Below are 11,348 nucleotides of genomic sequence, written 5' to 3'. Positions count from 1 at the left end.
TCACTGCAGCCTCCACCTCCTGGGCTCAGATGATCCTCCCACCTCAGCCTCCCATGTAGCTTGAACCACAGATGTGTGCCACCATGATGCCTGGCTAATTATTGTTATTTTTTGGTAGAGACAAGTTATCATCATGTTGCCCAGGCTGATCTCGAACTCCTGGGCTCAAGAGGAGCCCAGGAATATCTGCCTCAGCCTCCCAGAGTGCTGAGTATTACAGGTGTGAGCCACAGCACCCAGCCTCTCCACTGGCTTTCAGGGTAACATATGTTGTAAATATTTTCTCCCAGTGTGTTGCTGTCTTTTTACTTTGCTTATGGTGATATTTGCCATGCCGAAAACCCTCATTTTTTGTTTTAATTTAATCAGCTTTATCGATGTTTTTAGTGCATTTAGTGAATCTGGATTTTGAGTCATAATTAGAATGTCTTTCCCTATATGCAAGTTAAAGAGAAATTCACCTCGTTTTCTCCTAATACTTGTAGGGATGTATTTTCCATTTAGATCCCTGATCATTTGGAGTTTATGTTTCAATAGGTGTGATGAGGTGCAGCTCAGTTTCATCTTTTCCCCCAAATGGCAAACCAATTGTCCCAGCATCATTTATTTAAAAGTGCATTTTTGCCCTAGTGATTTCAGTTGCTACCTTTATCATACACTAAAGATCCATAAGTATTTTAAATTATTTCTGGTTTTTCTGTGACAGACTTGACAAACTATGATAGACTTGCCTACCTATTCAAGTGCTAGTACTACATTGTTCTAATTATAGAGGTTTTATAGTATGTTTCAATGTCTGATTGGGATAGTCACCTTCATAGCTTTTCCTTTTTAGTGATTTCCTGGCTATTCTTAAATTACATGTTTATTTTTCCATATGAAGTTTAGCATCAACTTGTCTAGTTCCATTTTTTCAAAAAGCTTGTTGGTATTTTTTATTGGGATTACATTAAATTTATAAGTTAACTTAGGGAGACCTGACATTTTTATTGTGTTGAGTCATTCGAAGAACAATAAACGTCTTTCAATTTGTTCAAGTACACTTTGATGCTTTTAAGGTTTTCCTCATGTGGATTTTGTACATTTCGTATTAGTACTTATTCCTAAATACTTTATCTTCTATGTTGCCATATAAATGGCATTTTCTGTGCCATTATATACTTTAACTGGTTATCATTGTGTATATGAAGGCTATCAAGTTCTATATGATAATTTCACAGCTCGCTACCTTATCTAATTGTTAGTTTTATTGATTTTCTAGGGTTTTGTATGTACACTCATATCATCTGCTAGATATAGTTTTACTTTTCAAATCTCATGCATCTTATTGATTCTTCTTGTCTAATTGCAATAGGCTTATATCTCTAGTATAATGTTGATTAGTAGTGGAGATGGTGGGCAAATTCATCTTGTTCTCGATCTTAGTGGAAAGTTTCTGGGGCTTCCCCATTAAAGAGTTGGTGGCTTTTTCACTAAAAGTGTATGTGTTGGGGTGGGAGTGTGTGTGTATGAAAGTGCACATATGTGTATTTACGTGTTAATAAAGGGTAGGTCGAGGGTGGTGGCTCATGCCTGTAATCCCAGCACTTTGGGAGGTCATGGTGGGAAGCTCACTTGACACCCGAAGTTTAAGAGTAGCCGGCAACATAGCGAGACCCTGTCTCTACAAAACATTAAAAAAATTAGCTGAGTGTGGTGGCGTGTGCCTGTAGTCCCATCTACTGAAGAGGTCTAAGTGGGAGGATTGCTTAAACCCAGGATTTGGAGATTTCAGTGAGCTATGCTGACACCACTGCACTCCAGCCTGGGCAACAGAGTGAGACCCTGTCTCTAAAAATACTCTGAATAATATAACTTCTTATTTTCTTGAGGGGTTTTTTTTTTTCTTGAGACAGTTTCACTCTGTCACCCAGGCTGGAGTGTAGTGGTGCCGTCTTGGCTCACTGCAACCTCTGCCTCCCAGGTTCAAGCTATTCTCCTGCCTCAGCCTCCAGAGTAGCTGGGACCACAGGTGCATTCCACCGCACCTGACTGATTTTTATATTTTTAGTAGAGATGGGCTTTAGCCATGTTGGCCAGGCTGGTTTTGAACTCCTGACCTCAAGTGATCCACCTGCCTTGGCCCCCCAAAGTGCTGGGATTACAGGCATGAGCCACCACTCCCGGCCATTTCTTGAGTTTTAAAATTTTCATTTTCTTGAGACAGGTTTTCACTCTGTCACCCAGGCTACAGTGAGTGGCACAGTCATGGCTCACTGCAGCCTCCACCTCCTGAGTAGCTGGGACTATAGGTGCACACATTCTGTAGTCCTGGCTAATATATATATATATTTTTTTTAGTAGAGAGGGGGTGTGGCTCACACCTGTAACACCAGCATTTTGGGAGGCTGAGGCAGGCGGATCACTTGAGTCCAGGAGGTCCAGACCAGCCTGGGCAGCACGGTGAAACCCTCTCTCTACTAAAAAACCAAAAATTACACACTCTTGAGTTTCTTTAAACAGGAGTAGGTAAGGAATTTGAAAGGGCTTTTTAAAAGCATCTATGGAAATAAACATATGATTTTTCTCCTTAGATCTGTAAATACAGTGTGTTAGTTCACTTATTAATATTTAGTCAGTGTGTATTCCAGGAATAAATCCCACTTGGTTATGTTGTATCATTTTCATAGTGTGGTGTTGTATTTTGTTAAGTAGTGTTTTATTTAGAACTTTTTCATGAATATTCATGTGATATTTGTAATTTTCTTTTTTTGCTGTTTTTATCAAGTTTAGGTGTTAATGCTATACTTATTTGCTAAAAACAGTTCAGGAATGTTCCTTCATTCCCAATGATCTGGAAAAACTTGTGAAGTACTATGACTGCCTGGTCTTTGAAGGTTTGGTAGAATAACCTTGTGAAACCATGAGTCTTTTTTTTTTTTTTTTTAATGTGGCAGTTCCTTGATAATTATCTCTGTTTCTTCAAAGTAAATTAGTCTGTTTAAACTGTTTGTCTCTAAATGGGGTCAATTTCAATACATTCTATTTCCCTTAAAGTTATCCACTTCATATAGATTGTCAGTATTTTCACAGAGGTCTGAAAAGTAGCCCCTTAGGTTTTTAAAAATACCTTCTGTTTCAATGATTATTTCCCCATTTGATATTTCTTATTTTGTGCATTTGTACTTTTTCTCTTTTTCTTGAGTAAATATAGGTCATAATTTGTCTACTTTGTTATTTTCCCCCAAAATTACAGATTTTAATTGCATATATTGTAATTGGATCTATTGTTTTAAGATTCATCTCATTAATTTCTGCTTTCATTTTTTATTATTTTCTATCTCTAGCTTTTATAACTATTTTCCTTACTACTTTAGATTTAATTTGCTCTTCTTTTTTAGTTTCCTAAGGTGGAAACTTAGGTTATTGATTTTAGGTCTTCATTCTGTTCTGATATGTACACTCAACGCTATAAATTTCCTCTTAAGCACTGCTTTTGCTGCATCCCACAAATTTTGATAACCTTTATTTTCATTTTTGTTTAACTTGAAATATTTTAAAATTTATCTGAGAATTCTTTGATCCATGAGTTATTTAGAAGTATATTGTGGTAATCTTCAAATATTTAGGTGTTTTCTAGCTATTTTTCTGTTATTGATTCCTAGTTTCATTCTGTTGTCATCTGATAGCATACTGCTATAGCTTGAATGTGTCCTCCAAATTTTATGTGTTAGGGAGACTTCATCCCTAGTGTAGCAGTATTGGAAGGTGGGGACTTTAAGAGGTCATTGGATCATGAGGGCTCTGCCCTTACACATGGATTAATCCATTCATGGGTTAATGGATTAATGGGTTATCATTGGAGTGGAACTGGTGGCTTTATCAGATGGGAGAGACATGATTTAGTATTTTAGCATGCTTAGCCCCCTTGCTATATAATACCCTGCACTGTCTTGGGACTCTGTAGAGTCGTCACTAGCAAGAAGACTCTCACCAGATGCATTCCCTTGATCTTGGCCTTCTCAGCTTCCATAACTGTAAGAAATAACTGCCCAGTTTCAGGTATTCTGGTATAGGCAACAGAAAATAGACTAAGATATGTACTTTGTATGATTTCTATTCTTTTAAGTGTGTTAATATGTGCTTTACATACGAGAATGTGGTCTATCTTAGTGCATGTTCTGTGTGAGCTTGAGAAGAATGTGTATTCTGCTGTTGGGTAAAGTAGCCTATAGATGTCAGTTAGATCCAGTTAACTGATGGTCCAGTTCAACTATGTCCTTGCTGATTTACTGCTGGCTAGATCCATCAATTACCAATAGAGGGATGTTGAAGTCTGCAACTATGATAATAGATTTATTTATTTTTCTTTCAGTTCTTTCAGTTTTCACCTCATGTATTTTGACACTCTGTTGTTAGGTGCATATATGTTAAGCATTGTTATGTCATCTTGGAGAACTGACTCCTTTCTCATTATGTAATGACCCTCTTTATTGCCAAAAAAATTTCCTTTCTCCAAAGTCCATTTCGTCTGAAATTAATATAGCTACTCCAGCATTTTTTATTAACGTTAGCATCAGATGTCTTTCTCCATCCTTTTACTTTTAATGTATCTCTGTCTTTATATTTAAAGAGGGTTTTTTGTAGGCAGCATATAGTTGGGTCTTGTTTTTTTTTTTTTTTGAGATGGAGTCTCGCTCTGTCACCCAGGCTGGAGTGCAGTGGCGCAATCTTGGCTCACTGCAAGCTCCGCCTCCCGGGTTCACGCCATTCTCCTGCCTCAGCCTCTCCGAGTAGCTGGGACTACAGGCGCCCGCCACCACGCCCGGCTAATTTTTTTGTATTTTTAGTAGAGACGGGGTTTCACCGTGGTCTCGATCTCCTGACCTCGTGATCCGCCCGCCTCGGCCTCCCAAAGTGCTGGGATTACAAGCGTGAGCCACCGCGCCCGGCCGGGTCTTGTTTTTTATTCACTCTGAGAGTGTCTGTCCTTTAATTGGTGTGTTTAGATCATTGATGTTCCCCTTGATGTTTAACATGATGATGATGATGATTATTTTTTGAGACAAGGTCTCACTCTACCACCCAGATTGGAGTGTAGCGGCACAATCTCGGCTCACTGCAGCCTCAGTCTCCCGGGCTCAAGCAATCCTCCTACTTCAGCCTCCCAAGTAGCTGGGACTACCGGCATGTACCACCATGCAAACTAGCATGAGCTAGTTTTTTGTATTTTTTGTAGAGACACCATGTTGCCCAGGCTGGTCTCAAACTCCTGAGCTCAAACCATCCACCTGCCTTGGTCTCTCAAAGTGCTGGCTTTCAGGCACGAGCCACCATGCCTGGCCTACTATGATTATTTATATGACTGTATTAATATCTTACTATATTTGTGATATGGTTTGGCTTTGTGTCGCCTCCCAGATCTCATATTGAGCTGTAGTTCCCATAATCCCCATGTGTTGTGCGAGGGATCCGGTGGGAGGTAATTGAATCATGGGGGCGGTTACCTCCATGCTGTCCTTGTCATAGTGAGTGAGTTCTCACAAGATATGATGATTATGAAGGGTTTCCCTGCCTTCACTCTGCACTTCTTCCTGCTGCCATGTGAAGAAGGACATGATTGCTTCCCCTTCCACCATGATTGTAAGTTTCCTGAGGCCTCTCCAGCCCTGCGGAACTATCAGTCAATTAAACCTCTCTCTTTCAGAAATTACCCAGTCTCAGGTATGTCCTTATAGCAGCATGAGAACAAACTAATACAATAAATTGGTACCAGGAGTGGGATGCTGCTGTAAAGATACCTGAAAATGTGGAAACTTTGGAACTGGGTAACAGGCAGAGGTTGCAACAGTTTGGAGGGCTCAGAAGAAGACAGAAAAATGTGGGAAAGTTTGGAACCTCTTAGAGACTTGGAGGGCTCAGAAGACAGGAAGATGTAGGAAAGTTTGGAACTCCCTAGACACTTGTTGAATGGCTTTGGCCAAAATTCTGATAGCAATATGGGCAATGAAGTTCAGGCTGAGGTGATCTCAGATAGAGATGAGAAACTTGTTGGAAACTGGAATAAAGGTCACTCTTGCTATGCAAAGAGACTGGCATTTACCCCTGCCCTAGAGATCTGTGGAACTTTGAATTTGAGAGAAATGATTTAGGGTATCTGGCAGAATAAATTTCTAAGCAGCAAAGCATTCAAGAGGAAGCAGAACATAAAATATTGGAAAATTTGCTATCCAATGATGCAATAGAAAAGAAAAACCCATTTTCTGGTGAGAAATTCAAGCTGGCTGCAGACATTTGCATAAATAACAAGGAGTCAAATGTTAATCACTAAGACAATGGGGAAAATATCTCCAGGGCATGTCAGAGGTCTTCATGGCAGACCCTTCCATCACAGGCCTGGAGATCAAGGAGGAAAAAATGGTTTCATGGGCCAGGCCCAGGGCCCTGCTGCTTTGTGCAATCTTGGGACTTGGTGCCCTGCATCCCAGCCATGGCTAAAAGGGGCCAAGGTACAGCTTGGGCTGTGGCTTCAGAGGGTGCAAATCCCAAGCCTTTGCACCTTCCACATGGTGATAAGCCTGTGGGTATACAGAAGTCAAGAATTGAGGTATGGGAACTGATATCACCCAAATCTCATCTTGAATTGTAGCTCTCATAATTCCCACATGTTATGAGAGGGACGAGTGGGAGATAATCGAATCATGGGGGCACTTTCCCCCATAATGTTCTTGTGTTAGTAAATAAGTCTCACCAGATCTGGTGGTTTCATAAAGAGTTTCCTTTTTCTCTTGGCTCTCATTCTCTCTCTTGCCACCACCATGTAAGACGTGGCTTTTGCCTTCTGCCACTATTGTGAGGCCTCCCCAGCCATGTGGAACTGTGAGTCCATTAAATCTCTTTTCTTTATAAATTACCCAGTCTCCAATATGTCTTTATCAGCAGCATAAAAACAGACTAATACAGGAACCTCTGCCTAGATTTGTGAGAATGTATGGAAACACCTAGATGTCCAGTCAGAAGTTTGCTGCAGGGGTGGAGCCCTCATGGAGAACCTCTTCTAGGGCAGTGTGGAAGGGAAACATGGGGTCAGAGCCCCCACACAGAGTCCCCACTGGGGCACTGCCAAGTGGAACTGTGAGAAGAGGGCCACCAGACTCCAGATCCCAGAATGGTAGATCCACTGACAGCTTGCACTCTGTGTTTGGAAAAGCTGCAGACACTCAACACCAGCCCCTGAAGGCAGCTAGGAGGGAGGCTGTACCCTGCAAAATCATGGGGACAGAGTTGCCCAAGGAGACGGGAGCCCACCACTTGCATCAGCGTAACCTGGATGTGAAACTTGGAGTCAAAGAAGATCATTTTGAAACTTTAAGGTTTAATGACAGCCCTATTAGATTTCGGACTTGCATGGGGCCTGTGGTCCCTATGTATTGGCCAATTTCTCCCATTTGGAACAAGTGTATTTACACATTGCCTGTATCCCCATTGTATCTAGGAGGCAACTAACTTGCTTTCAATTTAGGCTCAGAAGCGGAAGGGACTTCTCTTGTCTCAGACGAGACTTTGGACTTGGACTTTTGGGTTAATGCTGGAATGAGCTAAGACTTTAGGGGACAGTTGGACAGGCTTGTCCTTGATTGTGTTTTGAAATGTGAGGACATGAGATTTGGGAAGAGCCAGGGACAGAATGATATGATCAGGCTGTGTCCCCACCCAAATCTCATCTTGAACTCTAGTTCCCATAACCCCATGTGTCATGGGAGGGACTCAGTGGGAGGTAATTGAATCATGGGGAAGTTACCTCCATGCTGTTCCTGTGATAGTGAGTTCTCATGGGATTTGATTATTTTATAAGGGACTTCCCCCACTTTGCTCTGCACTTCTCTTTCCTGCTGTCATGTGAAGAAGGATGTTTGCTTTCCCTTCTGCCATGATTGTAAGTTTCCTGAGGCCTCCCCAGCCCTGCAGAACTATGAGTCAATTAAGCCTCTTTCCTTCATAAATTAACAAGTTCTGGATATGTCCTATAGCAGCAGGAGAACAGACTAATTTGTTACTATTTTCTATTTGTTGGCCCTGTTCTTTGTTTCTTTTTGTTGTTGTTTTTCCCCTCTTTTTCTGACTTCTCTCTCTCTCTCTCTCTCTCTCCCTCTTTGTGTGTTGTTTGTGTGTGTGTGCATGTGTGGCTTTTAAATTTTTTGTAGATATAGGGTCTCACTTTGTTGAGTGAGCCCAGGCTGGTCTCAAACTCTTGGCCTCAAGTGATCCTCCTGCCTTGTTCTCCCAAAGTGCTGGGATTACAGGTGTGTGCTACCACCTCCAGCTCGTTCTCTGGTTTTAATTGAGCATTTATATAATTCCATTTTCTCTTCTCTCTTACCATATAAATTATAATTTCCTTTTTGGAGACAGAGTCTCGCTCTATCATCTAGGCTGGAGTGGCACAATCTTGGCTCACTACAACCCCTCTTTCCTGGGCTGAAGCAATTCTCCTGCCTCAGCCTCCTGAGTAGCTGCGATTACAAGGCACTGCGCCATCCGTGGCTAATTTTTGCATTTTTAGTAGAGTCAGGGTTTCACCCTGTTGGTCAAGCTGGTCTTGAACTCCTGACCTCAAGTGATCTGCCTACCTTGGCCTCCCAAATTGCTGGGATTGCAAGCATAAGCCACCACACCTGGCCAAATTATGTTTTTCTGTTTGCTTTTTTAGTGGCTGCCCTTGAGATTGCAATAAACATTTACAACAAATCCAAGTCTTCTTTCAAATAATACTCTACCCCTTCACAGGTAGTGCGAGTACCTAACCACTGAGTATTCATAATTCTTCTCTTTCATATCTTATAACATTGCTGTCATTCATTTTCACTTATCCATAAGCTATAATCATTGGATACTTTGTTGCTTTTTGTTTTGAACAAACTGCTATGTTAGATCAATTAAGAATAAGAAAAATAAGAGATTTTACTTTATCTTCATGAGTTCCTTCTGTAATACTCATTATTTATGTAGATCCGAGTTTCTGATTGTATTAGCCCATTTTCATACTGCTATAAAGAAGTGCCCAACACTGGGTAATTTATAAAGGAAAGAGGTTTAATTGACTCACAGTTCAGCATGGCTGGGGAGGCATCAGGAAACTGATAATCATGGCAGATGGCAAAGGGGGAAGCAAGGCACCTTCTTCACAAGGCGGCAGGAAGTAGAAGTGCCAAACAAAGTGGGAAGAACCCTTTATAAAACCATCAGATCTCATGAGAACTCACTCGCTGTTATAAGAACAACATGGGGGAAACAGCCCCCATGATTCAATTATCTCCACCCGGTCTCTCCCTTGACATGTTGGGATTATGGGGATTACAATTCACAATGAGATTTGAGTGGGGGGACACAAAACCTAATCATATCATTTCACCCCTGGCCCCTCCCAAATCTCATGTCCCTTTCACATTTCAAAACCAATCATGCCTTCCAAACAGTCAAGTCTTCATTCATTCTAGGATTAACCCAAAAGTCCAAGTTCAAAGTCTCATCTGAGACAAGGGAAGTCCCTTCCACTTATGAGTCTGTAAAGTCAAAAGCAAATTAGGTGCTTCCTAGACACAATGGGGGTACAGGCATTGGGTAAATACACCCATTTCAAATAGGAGACATTGGCCAAAACAAAGGGACTACAGGCCCCATGCAGGTCTGAAATCCAGCAGGGCAGTCAAACCTTAAAGCTCTGAAATGACCTCCTTTGACTCCATGTCTCACATCCAGGTCATGCTGATGCAACAGGCCTCCTTCCAGCTGCTTTCGTGGGCTGGCATGGAGTGTCTGTGGCTTTTCTGAGTACATGGTGCAAGCTGTTGGTGGACCTACCATCCTGGGGTCTGGAGGACAGTGACCCTCTTCTCACAGCTCCACTAGGCAGTGCCCCAGTGGGGACTCTGTCGGGGCTCTGACCCTATATTTCCCTTTTGCACTGCCCTAGCAGAGGTTCTCTATGAAGGCCTTGCCCCTGCAGCAAACTTCTGCCTGGTCACCCAGGCATTTCCATACATCCTCTAAAATCTAGGTGGAGGCTCCCAAACCTCAACTTTTGTTTTTGTTTTTGAGACAGAGTCTCACTCTGTTCCCCAGGCTGGAGTGCAGTAGTGCAATCTTGGCTCACTGCAACCTCCATTTCCCAGGTTCAAGTAATTCTCCCATCTCAGCCTCCCAAGTAGCTGGGACTATAGGCACACATCACCACACCTAGCTAATTTTTGTATTTTTAGTAGAGACGGGGTTTCACTATGTTTTCCAGGATGGTCTCGAACTTTTGACTTCATGTGATTCATCCCCCTTGACCTCCCGAAGTGCTGAGATTACAGGCATGAGCCACTGTGCCTGGCCCCAAACCTCAATTCTTGACTTCTGGGCACCGGCAGGCCCAACAACACATGTATGCTACCAAGGCCTGGGGCTTGCGTCCTCTGAAGCCATGGCCTGAGCTGTGCCTTGGCCCTTTTTAGCCACAGCTGGGATGCAGGGCACCAAGTCCCAGGACTGCATAAAGCAGCAAGGCCCTGGGCCCAGCCCAGGAAACCAATTTTTCCTCCTAGGCCTCTAGGCCTGTGATGGGAGGGGCTGCAGTGAAGACCTCTGACATGTCCTGGAGACATTTTCCCCATTGTCCTGGTGATTAACATTTGGCTCCTTGTCACTTAAGCATACTTCTGAAGCCGGTTTGAATTTCTCTTCAGAAAATGGGTTTTTCTTCTCTATTGCATCATCAGGCTGCAAATTATCCAAATGTTTATGCTCTGCTTCCCTTTTAAACATTAAGTTCCAATTCCAAACCATCTCTTTGGGAATGCATAAAACCAAATACTTTTAAGAGCACCTAGGTTACCTCTTGAATGCTTTGCTGCTTAGAAATTTCTTCCATTGGATACCTTAAATCATCTCTCTCAAGCTCAAAATTTCACAGATCTCTAGGCCAGGGGCAAAATGCCACCAGTCTCTTCACTAGAGCATAGGAAGGGTCACTTTTATTCTACTTCCCAACAAGTTCCTCATCTCCATCTGAGACCACCTCAGGCTGGACTTCATTGTCCATATCACTATCAGCATTTTGGCCAAAGCTATTTAATAAGTCTCTAGGAAGTTTTAAAGTTTCCCACATCCTCCTGTCATCTTCTGAGCCCTCTTAACTGTTCCAACCTCTGCCTGTTACCCAGTTCCAAAGTTGCTTCCACATTTTCGGTATCTTTATAGCAGCACCCCACTTCTGGTAACAATTTACTGTATTAGTCCATTTTTATACTGCTATAAAGAACTGCCTAAGACTGGGTAATTTATAAAGGAAAGAGGTTTAATCGACTCACAGTTCAGCGTGGTTGGGA

The sequence above is a fragment of the Hylobates moloch genome, unplaced genomic scaffold (assembly GCF_009828535.3).
Source record: "Hylobates moloch isolate HMO894 unplaced genomic scaffold, HMol_V3 SCAFFOLD_24, whole genome shotgun sequence".
NCBI classification, from domain to species: Eukaryota; Metazoa; Chordata; class Mammalia; order Primates; family Hylobatidae; genus Hylobates; species Hylobates moloch.
The sequence above is the reverse complement of the archived record's forward strand: the minus strand, read 5'-3'. Positions refer to the sequence as shown.